Source organism: Nerophis lumbriciformis, linkage group LG07 (genome assembly GCF_033978685.3).
Source record: "Nerophis lumbriciformis linkage group LG07, RoL_Nlum_v2.1, whole genome shotgun sequence".
Lineage (NCBI taxonomy): Eukaryota > Metazoa > Chordata > Actinopteri > Syngnathiformes > Syngnathidae > Nerophis > Nerophis lumbriciformis.
Window position 1 is genome coordinate 5426324 of NC_084554.2, and position 18677 is coordinate 5445000.

An 18677-nucleotide genomic window follows, 5' to 3' on the forward strand; every position below is an offset into this window, starting at 1 on the left:
AATAATAAAAGACACGAAATACAATAGGGTCCTCTGTCCCAAAGGGACATTGCGGTCCCTAATTAAAGCTGCAAGCAGCGATGGACGGGACCGACTTTGACGGCACATAAAATCCAAACCGGAGCAGTAATTAAAACTCTTTGGTCTACTTTTAATCAGAAGGGTTCAATCTCTCTCCTGTGCTAGTTTGAAGCCGACACGACAAACGCGCTCAGAGGAGATAATGTTTGAAAAAAGGTGACCGGTTTTTACAAAACTTTTGTTTTGAAGGGGGAATTGCAAACTTCCTGTTGATTTTTGCTGGGGGGTGTCAATGTATGAATGTAGGTCTAAGTGAGACCTACATAGAGGTTTTTGTTTCATGACTGTAAGACATTCCTACTGGAAGTTACAGGCAGTTTTGTCTTGAGTTTTCTTCCTAGGAGCAGTTGTGTCTGTGTTTTCTTCCTAGGGGGCGCTAGAGCGCAATTTTGAGTTTTGGGGTTGGTTTTTTTTATTAGATCGCAATTTTTGTCAGTCCTGAAGTGTGTGTCCAGTTTGGTGAGTTTTGAAGCATGCTAAGGGGGTCAAATTACAGCTCAAAGAGGCAAAAGTGACTGTTTTTACTAAAATGTTATTTTGAAGGGGGAATTGCCAACTTTTTGTTGATTTTTGCTGAAGGATGTCAATGTATGAAGTCTAGGTCTAAGTCAGACCTACATAGAGGTTTTTGTTTCATGTCTCTACGACATTCATACCGGAAGTTACAAGCAGTTTTGTCTGTGTTTTTTCCTAGAGGGCGCTAGAGCGCAATTTTGAGTTTTTTTTTGTTTTTTTTATTATTATTAGATGGCAATTTTCGCCAGTTCTGATGTGTGTCAAATATGGTGAGTTTTGAAGCATGTTAAGGGTGTCAAATTACAGCTCAAAGAGGCGGCGGAATAATAATAATAAAACCCACGAAATACAATAGGGTCCTATGTCCCAAAGGGACATTGCGGTCCCTAATTAAAGCTGCAAGCAGCGATGGACGGGACCGACTTTGACGGCACATAAAATCCAAACCGGAGCAGTTATCAAAACTCTTTGGTCAACTTTTAATCAGAAGGGTTCAATATCTCTCCTGTGCTAGTTTGAAGCCGACACGACAAACGCGCTCAGAGGAGATACTGTTTGAAAAAAGGTGACCGGTTTTTACAAAACATTTGTTTTGAAGGGGGAATTGCAAACTTCCTGTTGATTTTTGCTGGGGGTTGTCAATTTATGAATGAAGGTCTAAGTGAGACCAACATAGAGTTTTTTGTTTCATGACTGTAAGACATTCCTACTGGAAGTTACAGGCAGTTTTGTCTTGAGTTTTCTTCCTAGGAGCAGTTGTGTCTGTGTTTTCTTCCTAGGGGGCGCTAGAGCGCAATTTTGAGTTTTGGGGTTGGGTTTTTTTATTAGATCACAATTTTTGTCAGTCCTGATGTGTGTGTCCAGTTTGGTGAGTTTTGAAGCATGCTAAGGGGGTCAAATTACAGCTCAAAGAGGCAAAAGTGACTGTTTTTACTAAAATTTCATTTTGAAGGGGGAATTGCCAACTTCTTGTTGATTTTTGCTGAAGGATGTCAATGTATGAAGTCTAGGTCTAAGTCATACCTACATAGAGGTTTTTGTTTCATGTCTCTACGACATTCATACCGAAAGTTACAAGCAGTTTTGTCTGTGTTTTTTCCTAGGGGGCGCTAGAGCGCAATTTTTTTTATTATTATTATTTTTTTAAATTATTATTAGATGGCAATTTTCGCCAGTCCTGATGTGTGTGTCAAATATGGTGAGTTTTGAAGCATGTTAAGGGGCTCAAATTACAGCTCAAAGAGGCGGCGGAATAATAATAATAAAACACACGAAATACAATAGGGTCCTCTGTCCCAAAGGGACATTGCGGTCCCTAATTAAAGCTGCAAGCAGCGATGGACGGGACCGACTTTGACGGCACATAAAATCCAAACCGGAGCAGTAATTAAAACTCTTTGGTCAACTTTTAATCAGAAGGGTTCAATCTCTCTCCTGTGCTAGTTTGAAGCCGACACGACAAACGCGCTCAGAGGAGATAATGTTTGAAAAAAGGTGACCGGTTTTTACAAAACTTTTGTTTTGAAGGGGGAATTGCAAACTTCCTGGGGGTTGTCAATTTATGAATGTAGGTCTAAGTGAGACCTACATAGAGGTTTTTGTTTCATGACTGTAAGACATTCTTACTGGAAGTTACAGGCAGTTTTGTCTGAGTTTTCTTCCTAGGAGCAGTTGTGTCTGTGTTTTCTTCCTAGGGGGCGCTAGAGTGCAATTTTGAGTTTTGGGGTTGGGTTTTTTACTAGATCGCAATTTTTGTCAGTCCTGATGTGTGTGTCCAGTTTGGTGAGTTTTGAAGCATGCTAAGGGGGTCAAATTACAGCTCAAAGAGGCAAAAGTGACTGTTTTTACTAAAATTTCATTTTGAAGGGGGAATTGCCAACTTCTTGTTGATTTTTGCTGAAGGATGTCTATGTATGAAGTCTAGGTTTAAGTCAGACCTACATAGAGGTTTTTGTTTCACGTCTCTACGACATTCATACCGGAAGTTACAAGCAGTTTTGTCTGTGTTTTTTCCTAGGGGGCGCTAGAGCGCAATTTTTTTTATTATTATTTTTTTTTAAAATTATTATTAGATGGCAATTTTCGCCAGTCCTGATGTGTGTGTCAAATATGGTGAGTTTTGAAGCATGTTAAGGGGGTCAAATTACAGCTCAAAGAGGCGGCGGAATAATAATAATAATAAAACACACGAAATACAATAGGGTCCTCTGTCCCAAAGGGACATTGCGGTCCCTAATTAAAGCTGCAAGCAGCGATGGACGGGACCGACTTTGACGGCACATAAAATCCAAACCGGAGCAGTAATTAAAACTCTTTGGTCAACTTTTAATCAAAAGGGTTCAATCTCTCTCCTTTGCTAGTTTGAAGCCGACACGACAAACGCGCTCAGAGGAGATAATGTTTGAAAAAAGGTGACCGGTTTTTACAAAACTTTTGTTTTGAAGGGGGAATTGCAAACTTCCTGGGGGTTGTCAATTTATGAATGTAGGTCTAAGTGAGACCTACATAGAGGTTTTTGTTTCATGACTGTAAGACATTCCTACTGGAAGTTACAGGCAGTTTTGTCTTGAGTTTTCTTCCTAGGAGCAGTTGTGTCTGTGTTTTCTTCCTAGGGGGCGCTAGAGCGCAATTTTGAGTTTTGGGGTGGGGTTTTTTATTAGATCGCAATTTTTTTCAGTCCTGATGTGTGTGTCCAGTTTGGTGAGTTTTGAAGCATGCTAAGGGGGTCAAATTACAGCTCAAAGAGGCAAAAGTGACTGTTTTTACTAAAATTTTATTTTGAAGGGGGAATTGCCAACTTTTTGTTGATTTTTTGCTGAAGGATGTCAATGTATGAAGTCTAGGTCTAAGTCAGACCTACATAGAGGTTTTTGTTTCATGTCTCTACGACATTCATACCGGAAGTTACAAGCAGTTTTGTCTGTGTTTCTTCCTAGGGGGCGCTAGAGCGCAATTTTGAGTTTTTTTTTAATTTTTTTTATTTATTATTAGATGGCAATTTTCGCCAGTCCTGATGTGTGTGTCAAATATGGTGAGTTTTGAAGCATGTTAAGGGTGTCAAATTACAGCTCAAAGAGGCGGCGGAATAATAATAATAATAAAACACACGAAATACAATAGGGTCCTCTGTCCCAAAGGGACATTGCGGTCCCTAATTAAAGCTGCAAGCAGCGATGGACGGGACCGACTTTGACGGCACATAAAATCCAAACCGGAGCAGTAATTAAAACTCTTTGGTCAACTTTTAATCAGAAGGGTTCAATCTCTCTCCTGTGCTAGTTTGAAGCCGACACGACAAACGCGCTCAGAGGAGATAATGTTTGAAAAAAGGTGACCGGTTTTTACAAAACTTTTGTTTTGAAGGGGGAATTGCAAACTTCCTGTTGATTTTTGCTGCGGGTTGTCAATTTATGAATGTAGGTCTAAGTGAGACCTACATAGAGGTTTTTGTTTCATGACTGTAAGACATTCCTACTGGAAGTTACAGGCAGTTTTGTCTGAGTTTTCTTCCTAGGAGCAGTTGTGTCTGTGTTTTCTTCCTAGGAGGCGCTAGAGTGCAATTTTGAGTTTTGGGGTTGGGTTTTTTCATTAGATCGCAATTTTTGTCCGTCCTGATGTGTGTGTCCAGTTTGGTGAGTTTTGAAGCATGCTAAGGGGGTCAAATTACAGCTCAAAGAGGCAAAAGTGACTGTTTTTACTAAAATTTTATTTTGAAGGGGGAATTGCCAACTTCTTGTTGATTTTTGCTGAAGGATGTCAATGTATGAAGTCTAGGTCTAAGTCAGACCTACATAGAGGTTTTTGTTTCATGTCTCTACGACATTCATACCGGAAGTTACAAGCAGTTTTGTCTTGTGTTTTTTCCTAGGGGGCGCTGGAGCGCAATTTTGAGTTTTTTTTGGTTTTTTTTTATTATTATTAAATGGCAATTTTCGCCAGTCCTGATGTGTGTGTCAAATATGGTGAGTTTTGAAGCATGTTAAGGGGGTCAAATTACAGCTCAAAGAGGCGGCGGAATAATAATAATAAAAGACACGAAATACAATAGGGTCCTCTGTCCCAAAGGGACATTGCGGTCCCTAATAAATACAAAACACAACATGACTCGAGCAAATATAACTTAAAGTATGCAAAAGAAAAAGGACTTTTAACCAAGATTGGCGTTCAAAAAACACAAAAAAAACTAATGGCCTCATCTTTGAGGGGCTGATCCAGGTTCTCCTTTTTGTTAGGATCTGCCCTGTTTTGGAAAAAGTCTTTCTGAGGGGACGGATGTTGCTACTAGTCTACATGTGAACGTGCAGGTTGTTTGTGGACATTTTTACTTGACCTTTCCGCAGTCTAAAACGTTCAAATCTGTCCAAATTGTTCTCCTTTTCCTGCGGTCATTCATCAAAAAAACTCTAATCCTAATTTTTATTTAAAGACTAAACATATGTTAGGATTTTCTGTTAAAATAAATCTAATTATTTAGAAAAGTATCACCAAAATATCGGTATGGAGGACAGCCCTACATTATGGGATATATTGACTGTAGAATTTTAAAGGGGAACATTATCACAATTTCAGAAGGGTTAAAGCCATAAAAAATCAGTTCCCAGTGGCTTATTATATTTTTCGAAGTTTTCTTCAAAATTTTACCCATCACGCAATATCCCTAAAAAAAGCTTCAAAGTCCTGTGACGTCACATAGTGAAGCCAACACAAACGAACATGGCGGAAAGAACAGCAAGCTATAGCGACATTAGCTCGGATTCAGACTCGGGTTTCAGCGGCTTAAGCGAGTCAACAGATTATGCATGTATTGAAACGGATGGTTGTAGTGTGGAGGCAGGTAGCGAAAACGAAATTGAAGAAGAAACTGAAGCTATTGAGCCGTATCGATTTGAACCGTATGCAAGCGAAACCGACGAAAACGACACGACAGCCAGCGACACGGGAGAAAGCGAGGACGAATTCGGCGATCGCCTTCTAACCAACGATTGGTATGTGTTTGTTTGGCATTAAAGGAAACTAACAACTATGAACTAGGTTTACAGCATATGAAATACATTTGGCAACAACATGCACTTTGAGAGTGCAGACAGCCCAGTTTTCATCAATTAATAAATTCTGTAGACATACCCTCATCCGCGCTTTTTTCCTGAAAGCTGATCTGTCCAGTTTTGGAGTTGATGTCAGAAGGCCAGGGAAGCTAGGGTCGATAGGGGGTTTAGCTCGCTCGTCTGCGGGAACAAACTGCCGCCATTGCTTGCCGTGCTACCGAGGTCCTTTGTCCCTGAATTGCTCACACACTCCGGCGGATTCAATGGGGGTCTGGCGGCAGATTTCTTTGACTTTATCGTTGGAAATGCATCTGCTTTGAGTGTCGCAGGATATCCACACATTCTTGCCATCTCTGTCGTAGCATCGTAAGGCTGAAACGACGCGTCGGTTACGTAAATACGGCGACGCCGTTTTTGTGCGTCGGCGCGTCGCATATTTACGTCACACTACTGTCATGGCGGAGCGCAAAGCGGACGATGCGAGCGAGGGGAAAAAAAGCACGCCAAAAGTCGTCAAAAGTGTGGGAGTATTTCAATAAACGGCCTAATAATGTTGTTGTATGCACACTGTGTCGAGCGGAAATGGCCTATCATAGCAGCACAATGGCTATGAAGGAACATTTGAAAAGAAAACACCCGACAGCGTTCTTGCCATCACCATCAACTAGTCAATGGTCCGCGTGCGTATACGTTGTCATCATTACACAAAAACATGAATGTGTCATTTGTATCTGCGTTGTAAATTCATAAACTAAAGCATCGTTTCGGTCTGAGAGGCGCGTTTGGCGTGCCTGTTCAGTGTTTACAAAGACGCGCTCCTCTTTAACGCTGTGGAGAGGCGGCGCCGGCGAGCGAGCGGCGAGGCGGGGATCGCGCACCTGGGCACGATCATTCAATCTCCTCTCGCTGAAGAAAAGGGGAGCAGCAGAGAGAGAGGGAAGAGAGACTGGAAGGAGCCAAAGTGAAGCTGGCGTGGAGCGAGAGAGGAGGAGAGCCAGAGACAGAGGACAACGAGCGAGCGAGGAAGAGGAGCCGAAAAGCGAGGAAAGAAAGAGAAAAGAGTTGGAAGAGAAAAGACTTGGTGTAAAATTAAAAGATTGTAAACCTGGCAAAGCCGTCTGGCGTTCAGTCTGTCGGTCCTGAAAGAACCCCACGGCACAAGACGTGTCACAAACGCTAACGTTAATTAGTTGTGCAAATACCTTTTACAACATTAACAGTTACATATACTATGTACAAACCAACAATTAACTTTCACTTTAATCATACTATCATTGTTGTGTTATTAAGCAAAATAAGCAATACTTTTACTTTTGTTGAAATGTTTACACTGTTACAGAATATTTCGTTTTGCACTTTTTTGTATTGGATGTTTATCTTTATTTTTGCACATTTTAGCAAATAAGCAATACTTTTACTTTTGTTGAAATGTTTATACTGTTTTTACAGAATATTTCGTTTTGCACTTTTTTGTATTGGATGTTTATCTTTATTTTTGCACATTTTAGCAAATAAGCAATACTTTTACTTTTGTTGAAATGTTTACACTGTTACAGAATATTTCCGTTTTGCACTTTTTTGTATTGGATGTTTATCTTTATTTTTGCACATTTTAGCAAATAAGCAATACTTTTACTTTTGTTGAAATGTTTACACTGTTACAGAATATTTCCGTTTTGCACTTTTTTGTATTGGATGTTTATCTTTATTTTTGCACATTTTAAAGCAAAATAAGCAATACTTTTACTTTTGAAATGCTTATACTATTGCAGAATATTAAGATTTGCACTGGATGTTTACTTTTATATTTGCACATTAAAAAGCAAATAAGCTACTTTTAATTTTGTTAAATGTTAAAAGTTTTAAATGTTTACATTGTTACAGAATATTTTGTCATGTTGTTGTCAATGTTGACTGAGTGGCCATACTTTTTCTTTTTTTTTTGTAAATAAAAGCCATGCCTTTTGAAAAAACTGGCCTACATTTATTTTTCCCCTCTTCATTTTAAATAAAAAAAATAATCGGTAAAAGGAAAAAGAATCTATAGATTAATCGAAAAAAATAATCTATAGATTAACCGATTAATCGAAAAAATAATCTATAGATTAATCGATAGAAAAATAATCGTTAGCTGCAGCCTTAATTTTTTCATCTTCATTTTAAATTAAAAAAAATAATCGGTAAAAGGAAAAATAATCTATAGATTAATCGAAAAAATAATCTATAGATTAATCGATTAATCAAAAAAATAATCTATAGATTAATCGATAGAAAAATAATCGTTAGCTGCAGCCCTATAGCATAGCTTTCGTCGGTAAAGTGTGCGGAACAAACGTCCAATTTCTTGCCACTTTCGCATCTTTGGGCCACTGGTGCAACTTGAATCGTGTTGTTACACCCTCCGACAACACACCGACGAGGCATGATGTCTCCAAGGTACGGAAAACAGTCGAAAAAACGGAAAATAACAGAGCTGATTTGACTCGGTGTTTCGTGACGTCATCGCTCCGAGAGCGAATATTAGAAAGGTGTTAAATTCGCCAAAATTCACCCATTTAGAGTTCGGAAAATCGGTTAAAAAAATATATGGTTTTTTTTCTGCAACATCAAGGTATATATTGACGCTTACATAGGTCTGGTGATAATGTTCCCCCTTTAAGGACTAAACATATGTTTAATGCACCCTAGGATTTTCTGTTAAAATAAATCTAATTATTTAGAATAATATCACCAAAATATTGGTATGGAGGGCAGCCCTACATTATGGGATATATTGACTGTAGAATTTTAAGGACAAAAATAGATTAATTCAATTCTGGATTAAGGTTGTCTGTGTAATCATGTTTTGTTTTGTTTAGTTATTGGACTCTTTAGTTTCTGGCTTTTCACTCCCTGGTCTTGTTTCCATGGTTACCCATTAGTTTCACCTGTTCCACGTTTGGACTCATCGTGCACTCTTGTTTGTCACCATAGCAACCCATTAGTTTCCACCTGCCCTCGCGACTCACGCACCTGTCTTTAATCATGTCACTATTATTTAAAGCCATTGTCGCCAGGAAGTCTCCCTGGCGACATCACACCCCTGACTCTCTGCTTTCACACTTTGTTTACCTCTGCGCACTTCATGCCATGTCCAAGTAAGTTGTTTCTAGTGATGGGTTGATGAGGCGTCATGAAGCGTTTCGACACATTGCAAAACTGTATTGATACTGTGTCGATACTGTGTCACTAAATACTGACATCTGCTGGACATTAAAAATCCCTACAGGCAACCTATGGACCGACTCAACTGACACTGATTTTATGCCCTAGTACAGGGGTCACCGACCTTTTTGAAACCAAAAACTACTTCTTGGGTACTGATTAATGCGAAGGGCTACCAGTTTGATACACACTTAAATAAATAAATATATTGTCATTTGTAAGTTACACGTAAGTGTGATTTAAACAAGAATAGCTAAATAAATAAATGTGTGTATATATATATATATATATATATATATATATATATATAAAAAATGGGTATTTGGGTCTGTCATTCCGTCGTACATTTTTTTTCCTTTTACGGAAGGTTTTTTGTAGAGAATAAATGATGAAAAAACCACTTAATTGAACGGTTTAAAAGAGGAGAAAACACGAAAAAATTTAAAATAAAATTTTGAAACATAGTTTATCTTCAATTTCGACCTCTTTAAAATTCAAAATTCAACCGACAAAAAGAAGAGAAAAACTAGCTAATTTGAATCTTTTTGAAAAAATAAAAAAAAAGAATTTATGGAACATCATTAGTAATTTTTCCTGATTAAGATACATTTTAGAATTTTGATGACATGTTTTAAATTGGTTAAAATCCAATCTGCACTTTGTTAGAATATTTAACAAATTGGACCAAGCTATATTTCTAACAAAGACAAATCAGTATTTCTTCTAGATTTTCCAGAACAAAAATGTTAGAAGAAATTCAAAATACTTTGAAATAAGATTTAAATTTGATTCTACAGATTTTCTAGATTTGCCAGAATATTTTTTTTTAAATTTTAATCATAGTAAGTTTGAAGAAATATTTCACAAATATTCTTCATCGAAAAAACAGAAGCTAAAATATTTATTATTCTTTACAATAAAAAAATAAATAAATTTACTTGAACATTGATTTAAATTGTCAGGAAAGAAGAGGAAGAAATTTAAAAGGTAAAAAAAAAGGTATATTTGTTTAAAAATCCTAAAATCATTAAGGTTGTATTTCTCTAAAATTGTATTTCTAAAAGTAATAAGAAGTAAAAAAATAAATGAATTTATTTAAACAAGTGAAGACCCATCCATCCATCCATCCATTTTTCTACCGCTTATTCCAAGTGAATACCAAGTCTTTAAAATATTTTCAAATTCTATTTGAGTTTTGATTCTTTTAGAATTAAAAATGTCGAGCAAAGCTTGCTAGTAAATAAATAAAATTTAAAAAATAGAGGCAGCTCACTGGTAAGTGCTGCTCTTTGAGCTATTTTTAGAACAGGCCAGCGGGCGACTGATCAGGTCCTTACGGGCTACCTGGTGACCGCGGGCACCGCGTTGGTGACCCCTGCCCTAGTATATCCAATAATATAAACCAAGTCATTGTATTTCATTTAGGATTATTTCATATCTTCATTTAAATAAAAATATATTTTTATCTTTTTTAGATACAGTCTACAGATTACATTCCTCAGGGACATTTCTTTCTTTCTTTAGTTTATTTGGAACATGAACACACTTACATCATAATACATCGCACAATTTCATATCATTTCATTTTGCATCATGCACGAAAAGGAGTAGGAAGAAGCAAAACTTATTTAATCCTACCCCTTTCCCACTTCAAAGCGTTTACAAATATATAGAATCATTTACTGACCTTTTTATATAATAAAATAACATCTATGAATTAGTATACAACAGTTTTGTAATATGTAATTAATTAATTAATTCAGTCATTATTAACATACTGAGATGAAGAATATCTTATTTTCAATAAGGTTGAAAGTATTTCTCATAATTCTTCTTCTTTGTACTCTGTAAGCACTATTATTTTTGAACAACCTCTTAAACTGGATCATATCAGTACAATTTTTAACTTCTTTACTTAATCCATTCCATCATTTAATTCCACTTACTGATATGCTAAAAGTTCTAAGTGTTGTACGTGCATATAAATGTTTGTATTAGATCTTTTAAGCAGGTGTTTTTTGTTTACATTGTTATTGCCTTCTGGTTAGCTAATGTTTGCCCTGCAGGTAATCATCACTTTTCCACCCCTTTATATATTAGGTATAGTTGTAAGTAAAAAAAAAAAAGGTCAAAGACAAAGCTATTCGGGTTCTTGTGAGTATATACACTTCACTGCCGATGTGGGGGGGCGCCACCTAAAATCTTGCCTAGGGCGCCAGATTGGTTAGGGCCGGGCCTGTGAACATGTATCATAACATGGAAATCTAAGAGAACGTGTTGTGGATGATTGTGGACTGGGAATTGTTTTAATTTAATTTTTTTTTACACATTTTTATTAAAAAAAAAAATAAAAAAAGTTTTTCCGACGTATTACATTTTAGACGATTTCTCTCCTTAGTTATTATTTCTCCGGCTGTAGAAAAGAGCCGCTCACAGGGCACAGAGGAGGCGACACAGTTCGCGTATCGGTCACGTGACCAAAACAGCTCATGATCGGTCACGTGACTTTCTAAAAGCGGTACGCGCACCGACACAGGGTTTCGCTCTATGAGCTCGACGCATGCGCCGATGCATCGGTGTTGCCGGACCCATCACTAGTTGTTTCTATTCATGCCACAGTTAGCGACTTTTGTTCACGTCCTTAGTTTTTTTTTGCCCACGTGCAATTATTGGTTTCATTTGTCAAGTTCCGCCTTGTGCGCGCCTTTAGTTTTTCTATTTTGTAGTTATAGTGTTTAAATAAAGCATGTCTTCACCTTCACGCCATGTCTGGTCCAAATGTTCATTTGCACCACGGGAGAACAAACCACGCCATAGTCCCAAGTCTTGACAACTTGGTGTTTTAAAACCTGTTCCTCTGCATTTCTCTTTGTTTGACAGCAACGAGGAAAACATTCTTAAAGTCTTTGTCAGATGATTTGGGCATTTTAAGGGGAAGTCCAGTTGTTGAAGCAGCACTTTAGATATAAATGATTATTTTCGAACAGAAAAATTGCTCATTTTCATTTAGTTTGAATTCAGCTTATTGATATCTTAAAACAGTGTTTTTCAACCACTGTGCCGTGAGATGATCTAATTTCACCTATTTGGGTTAAAATATTTTTTGCAAAGCAGTAATTATAGTCTGCAAATGATGTGTTGTTGTTGAGTGTCGGTGCTGTCTAGAGATCGGCAGAGTAACCGTGTAATACTCTTCTATATCAGTAGGTGGCAGCCGGTAGCTAATTGCTTTGTAGATGTCGGGAACAGCGGGAGGCAGTTAAAAGGTATCTAATGCTTAAACCAAAAATAAACAAAAGGTGAGTGCCCCTAAGAAAAGGCATTGAAGCTTAGGGAAGGCTATGCAGAACGAAACTAAAACTGAACTGGCCGCAAAGTAAAAAAAAAACAGAACGCTGGACGACAGCAAAGACTTACTGTGGAGCAAAAACAATGTACATCCGAACAATGTCCCCACAACAGAAATATTCTTGATTGCTAAAACAAAGTCGATGCAGGAAATATTGTTACGACTGCGTGGCATGGTGATGCCGGAGGTCGTCTTTTCAAGATGCAGAGGGGTCAGGAAGCAGCTTGCAGGTGAGAATAAATGATTTATTCGAGTTGTAGTACAAAATATGCTGCGCGGTGCCCACGGCACAGAAAACAAAAGGGTAGCCAAAAGATGCTAATATCAAAAATGCAGACTATGAGCGAAACTAGGAGCGTAACTTGTTGCATGGGAGCAAACAAAACCAACAGACCGAGTGAGGCCAGCGCGTAAACTAAATAGCCCTCTGATTAGTGCCCGGGCAACAGGTGCGCGTCCGGGACACTAACCAGAGGCAGGTGACTATAATCTGCCGTCATGGCAACAGAAACAAACTCAAGAGGTGCTGAAAACACAAGTGACTTGAAAACAAAAACAAAAATATGATCCGGGCAGCGGATCATAACAAATATCGCTCAAAGGAAGACAGGAAACTGCTACAGGAAAATACCAAAAAAAAGAGAAAAAGCCACCAAAATAGGAGCGCAAGACAAGAAGTAAAACACTACAAACAGGAAAACAGCAAAAAAGTCCAAATAAGGCAGGGTGTGATGTGACAGGTGGTGACAGTACACCATACTTGCCAACCCTCCCGAAATTCAGCGCCTCTCCCGAAAACCTCCCGGGACAAATTTTCTCCCGAAAATCTCCCGAAATTCAGGCGGAGCTGGAGGCCACGCCCCCTCCAGCTCCATGCGGACCTGAGTGACGTGTTGACAGCCTGTTCTCACGTCCGTTTTCCCACAATATAAACAGCTAATGATCGAGGGCGAGTTCTTGGTTTCTTATGTGTGTTTATTGTTAGGCAGTTTCATTAACGTCCTCCCAGCGCGGTAACAACACACAACAACAGCAGTCAAGTTTTCGTCCCCCGTAAAGCAGTTCGTCTGCCGTAAACAGCAATGTTGTGACACTTTTAAACAGGGCAATACTGCCATCTACTGTACATGCATATGTGACCCACCCATAATGTGTCACATTTTTGTGTTGATTTATTTATTTTATTTTGTGGTTTGAATTCGTTTTTGGAGCTGTCATTACAGATTTATCAGTATTCACATTGGTCAGTAGGGGGCAGTAGGGCGTTTCTTCCCAATTGAATGCTATCACCTGCAGACCGGAAGTGTCTTGTCATTCTGATGAGCGCGACCAGTCTGTGAACAATTGAAACGTCCTGTGTGCTTTTTCCTCCTGTATAACAGGTTAGTTTTGGTGAATCAACTCACTCAATAATATCCATGTGATCTTTATAAGTTTAAGTACACATTCTGATGGTGGAGCCTAACTCTAAAGTGGTTTTGAGTTGTAGTTTGTATTTGTGAATGAATCCAGTGCACAGCTGCAGTAATCAATACAAAAAGGCGACGTGAGTGCGCAATGTTTATATAGGAACTTCTGATCCTAATTCAGACTCCCAAATTAGAGCTCCCGTTTTCTTATTGATTTTATAATGTATATTTGTATAATTTGTGTGTTCTGAAATAGTGACAGAGAATAGAACAAGGATGGACAATTCAACCCTTAACTCAACAATGAGTAGATGAGTGTTATGTGTGTGTATATGTGTAAATAAATGAACACTGAAATTCAAGTATTTCTTTTATTTATTTATATATATCCACGCCCCCCGCCCCACCCCCGACCACGCCCCCACCCCCCACCTCCCGAAATCGGAGGTCTCAAGGTTGGCAAGTATGCAGTACACCTACTTTGAGACAAGAGCTATAGTGATGCATGCTTGGTTATGCTTTAAAGTCATATCCAACAATTGCGACGACGACTTTTTACTGTCAACCGAGTTTCGTTTTTTAATGATTTCTGCTGGTGGTGTGCCTCCGCATTTTTTTTCAACGCAAAAAATGTGCCTTGGCTCAAAAAAGGTTGAAAAACACCGACTTAAAGGAAATGCTTAATAATTATTTGAGTCCCTTCAGGTTTTGCTGGCCTTACAAAAACCTGACCATTCCATAACTTTAATGATGGCTTTATTCAAGCAAATAACTCAATAAAGGTTAAGAATTGATTTGATCCCCTCCGATTAATGGAAAAGAAAAGAAAAATACTCTAGGGCAGGGGTGTCAAACTCATTTGAGCTCAGGGGCCGCGTAGAGGAAAACCTATTCGCACGTGTAAAATCATGACATGATAACTTAAAAATACATGATTGTGATTAGTCACGGAAGACTTAGTGTTGCGAGGGCTTCTGGGTATTTGTGCTGTTGTGTTGTGTACGATGCGAATGTTCTCCCGAAATGTGTTTGTCATTCTTGTTTGGTGTGGGTTCACAGTGTGGCGCATATTTGTAACAGTGTTAAAGTTGTTTATACGGCCACCCTCAGTGTGACCTGTATGGCTGTTGACCAAGTATGCTTTGCATTCACTTGTGTGTGTGAAAAGCCGTAGATATTATGTGACTGGGCCGGCACGCAAAGGCAGTGCCTTTTAAGGTTTAATGGCGCTCTGTACTTCTCCCTACGTCCGTGTACACAGCGGCGTTTAAAAATGTGATAAATTGTACTTTTTGAAACCGATACCGATATCAACCGATACCGATATATACAGTCGTGGAATGAACACATTATTATGCCTAATTTTGTTGTGATGCCCCGCTGGATGCATTCAACAATGTAACAAGGTTTTTCCAAAATAAATCAACTCAAGTTATGGAAAAAAATGCCAACATGGCACTGCCATATTTATTATTGAAGTCACAAAGTGCATCATTTTTTTTTTAACATGCCTCAAAACAGCAGCTTGGAATTTGAGACATGCTCTACCCAAGAGGAGGTTGAGGTGGGCGGGGTTGGGAGTAGCGGGGGGGGGTGTATATTGTAGCGTCCCGGAAGAGTTAGTGCTTCAAGGGTTTCTGGGTATTTGTTCTGTCGTGTTTATGTTGTGTTACGGTGCGGATGTTCTCCCGAAATGTGTTTGTCATTCTTGTGTGGTGTGGGTTCACAGTGTGGCGCTTATTTGTAACAGTGTTAAAGTTGTTTATACGGCCACCCTCAGTGTGATCTGTATGGCTGTTGACCAAGCATGCATGGATTAACTTGTGTGTGTGACAAGCCGTAGATATTATGTGACTGGGCCGGCACGCAAAGGCAGTGCCTTTAAGGTTTAATGGCGCTCTGTACTTCTCCCTACGTCCGTGTACACAGCGGCGTTTAAAAATGTCATAAATTGTACTTTTTGAAACCGATACCGATATCAACCCATACCGATATATACAGTCGTGGAATGAACACATTATTATGCCTAATTTTGTTGTGATGCCCCGCTGGATGCATTCAACAATGTAACAAGGTTTTTCCAAAATAAATCAACTCAAGTTATGGAAATTATTGAAGTCACAAAGTGCATCATTTTTTTTTAACATGCCTCAAAACAGCAGCTTGGAATTTGAGACATGCTCTACCCAAGAGGAGGTTGAGGTGGGCGGGGTTGGGGGTAGCGGGGGGGGGGGGGGGTGTATATTGTAGCGTCCCGGAAGAGTTAGTGCTTCAAGGGTTTCTGGGTATTTGTTCTGTCGTGTTTATGTTGTGTTACGGTGCGGATGTTCTCCCGAAATGTGTTTGTCATTCTTGTTTGGTGTGGGTTCACAGTGTGGCGCATATTTGTAACAGTGTTAAAGTTGTTTATACGGCCACCCTCAGTGTGATCTGTATGGCTGTTGACCAAGTATGCGTTGCATTAACTTGTGTGTGTGAAAAGCCGTAGATATTATGTGCAAAGGCAGTGCCGTTTTAAAATGTCATAAATTGTACTTTTTGAAACCGATACCGATATCAACCGATACCGATATATACAGTCGTGGAATGAACACATTATTATGCCTAATTTTGTTGTGATGCCCCGCTGGATGCATTCAACAATGCAACAAGGTTTTCCAAAATAAATCAACTCAAGTTATGGAAAAAAATGCCAACATGGCACTGCCATATTTATTATTGAAGTCACAAAGTGCATCATTTTTTTTTAACATGCCTCAAAACAGCAGCTTGGAATTTGAGACATGCTCTACCCAAGAGGAGGTTGAGGTGGGCGGGGTTGGGGGTAGCGGGGGGGGGGGTGTATTGTAGCGTCCCGGAAGAGTTAGTGCTTCAAGGGTTTCTGGGTATTTGTTCTGTCGTGTTTGTGTTGTGTTACGGTGCGGATGTTCTCCCGAAATGTGTTTGTCCTTCTTGTGTGGTGTGGGTTCACAGTGTGGCGCTTATTTGTAACAGTGTTAAAGTTGTTTATACGGCCACCCTCAGTGTGACCTGTATGGCTGTTGACCAAGTATGCCTTGCATTCACTTGTGTGTGCGAAAAGCCGTAGATATTATGTGACTGGGCCGGCACGCAAAGGCAGTGCCTTTTAAGGTTTAATGGCGCTCTGTACTTCTCCCTACGTCCGTGTACACAGCGGCGTTTAAAAATGTCATAAATTGTACTTTTTGAAACCGATACCGATATCAACCGATACCGATATATACAGTCGTGGAATGAACACATTATTATGCCTAATTTTGTTGTGATGCCCCGCTGGATGCATTCAACAATGTAACAAGGTTTTTCCAAAATAAATCAACTCAAGTTATGGAAATTATTGAAGTCACAAAGTGCATCATTTTTTTTTAACATGCCTCAAAACAGCAGCTTGGAATTTGAGACATGCTCTACCCAAGAGGAGGTTGAGGTGGGCGGGGTTGGGGGTAGCGGGGGGGTGTATATTGTAGCGTCCCGGAAGAATTAGTGCTTCAAGGGTTTCTGGGTATTTGTTCTGTCGTGTTTGTGTTGTGTTACGGTGCGGATGTTCTCCCGAAATGTGTTTGTCATTCTTGTTTGGTGTGGGTTCACAGTGTGGCGCATATTTGTAACAGTGTTAAAGTTGTTTATACGGCCACCCTCAGTGTGGTCTGTATGGCCTTGCATTAACTTGTGTGTGTGAAAAGCCGTAGATATTATGTGATTGGGCCGGCACGCAAAGGCAGTGCCGTTTTAAAATGTCATAAATTGTACTTTTTGAAACCGATACCGATAATTTCCAATATTACATTTTAGAGCATTTATCGGCCGATAATATCGGCAGTCCGATCTTATCGGACATCTCTAGAAATGATGTTTGGAGTAAAGAACAACAGCCTTCCAGCTTGTATTCTTAGGTTATTTCAATTAAGAGGAGAAAACTATAATTTACGGGGGATATTGATTTTTGAAATAGGTAAAGTAAGAAGGAATATAGGTAAATTAATGGAAAATTATGAAATATAGTAACAATTACTTCCATCCCATTAATTTTTTGTAACGTTGATGTTTCAGGTAATCTTATTTTCAGGGAATGTATAGGATAGGTAAATATAAGCTATTCCTTTTTTGCTCATTCTTTTTCTTTTTGTGTGTAAATGTGTATGATTGTTAAATATGTATCATCTGTACTCTTAAACTGGTCACACAAAATGGTTGATGGTTGATTATGTCAGTGATTTTCAACCAGTGTGCCGTGATATATTGTTTGGTGCACCGTGGGAAATTATGCACCTAATTGGTCCAAAAAATATATATTTTTTGCATATCAATAATCATAATAATGTGCCGTTGTCTAGTGTCTGTTCTATGTAGGGCTTGGCAGGGTAACCATGTAATACTCCATACCAGTAGGTGGCAGCAGTTAGTTCATTGCTTTGTAGAAGTCGGAACGCGTCGATGTTGGTTTGTCGTGATCCCAATATGCAGAGCACAGTGTGCAGGTAAGAAGGTATGTAGCGCTTAAACCAAAATTTAACAAAAGGCAAGTGCCGCTAGGAAAATGCACTGAAGCATAGGGATGGCTATGCAAAACAGAAGTAAAACTGAACTGGCTACAAAGTCAACAAAAACAGAATGCTGGACGACAGCAAAAACTTACAGCGTGTGGAGCAAAGACGGCGTCCACAAAGCACATACCGTACATGACATGACAATCAACAATGTCCCCACAAAGAAGGATAGCGTACGCACAACTTAAATAGTCTTGATTGCGAAAACAAAACAGGTGCGGGCAATACCGCTCAAAGGAGAACACCAACAAAACAGGAAGGGTCACCAAAATAACAGCGCAAGACAGGATTTAAAGCACGACACACAGGAAACAACAACAAACTCAAAATAAGGCACGGCAACCTGGTGGAGTTTAATTTTTTTTTACCTTTTCTGCTGGTGGTGTGCCTCCGTATTTTTTTTATGAAAAAAAATGTGCCTTGGCTCAAAAAAGGTTGAAAAATACTGGATTATATGACCCAAATAAACATATTTCATTCATTCATTCATTCAAATGTAGGACGG

The 18677-nt window shown here is 39.0% G+C and overlaps 1 protein-coding gene across 2 annotated transcripts in view; it reads left to right on the top strand.

Moving 5' to 3' along the window:
* The window catches only part of LOC133609884 (rho GTPase-activating protein 29-like), a 251586-nt gene that overhangs the window by 126443 nt on the left and 106466 nt on the right, over positions 1-18677 (top strand). The gene's annotated exons all lie outside the window — the stretch shown is intronic.